At 48.4% G+C, this 676-nt stretch overlaps 1 protein-coding gene across 1 annotated transcript in view; it reads right to left on the bottom strand.

Annotated features, from left to right (window-relative positions):
• The window catches only part of T265_05382 (hypothetical protein), a gene marked incomplete at both ends in the record, with an annotated part of 58982 nt that overhangs the window by 4119 nt on the left and 54187 nt on the right, over window positions 1-676 (bottom strand). The gene's annotated exons all lie outside the window — the stretch shown is intronic.

The following is a 676-nucleotide window of genomic DNA, read 5'->3' as shown; positions in this document are numbered from 1 at the left end:
GAAAGATAAGGCCATGGTTGAACAACTTGGGTTCTTAGGTGGGGTCAAAAAATCTGTGCGATGAAGCCCCAGTTCCAAAACAGCATTCCGTTGGACTGGGGGAATGAAGACAGATGGCTGAGGAACGTCCTCATTGTTATCAGAACATGAAGTTGAACGGAGAATACTAGGGAACAAAAGTTTCGTGCCAGGCACACAATTGTCGGAGAGGATAACTGTTGGATTAACGGGGGATGCTGGGAGAGCAATGCTTGTTACACTCATTTGCAGATGTGATCGACACACAATCACAGATCGTTGTGGCTAGCGTGGTGACCATATGACTGGTATAGACAATGACCACAAATGTCCGTGGGTTCTATTCCTGTTTCGACGGAAATGGGCTATCTGGGAACGAACAACTTAGTCATATCAAAGAGCACATACCCCAGACACACAAAAACGACGTTCCACGGGTCCCTGTCTATGCTGTTAAGCAAAAGACAGTTGTTATTGGGTTCTGATCGACCTCATCGCGAAGAGGCGTTTTCATGAAGGAGATCACGAGCCGCTTGGGTGCTGTCGGTGCTACTCGCCTTCCAGGATGGGGACCGCGTGATCCTCACTGTGCCTGGTTGGAGACACTACAAGATATGGCTACCAACCGATGTCAGTGGCGTTCTTGTTGTCAGTTTCT

Source organism: Opisthorchis viverrini (assembly GCF_000715545.1).
Source record: "Opisthorchis viverrini unplaced genomic scaffold opera_v5_101, whole genome shotgun sequence".
In the NCBI taxonomy this organism is placed as follows: domain Eukaryota; kingdom Metazoa; phylum Platyhelminthes; class Trematoda; order Opisthorchiida; family Opisthorchiidae; genus Opisthorchis; species Opisthorchis viverrini.
This window is presented reverse-complemented; position numbering and strand designations above follow the sequence as displayed.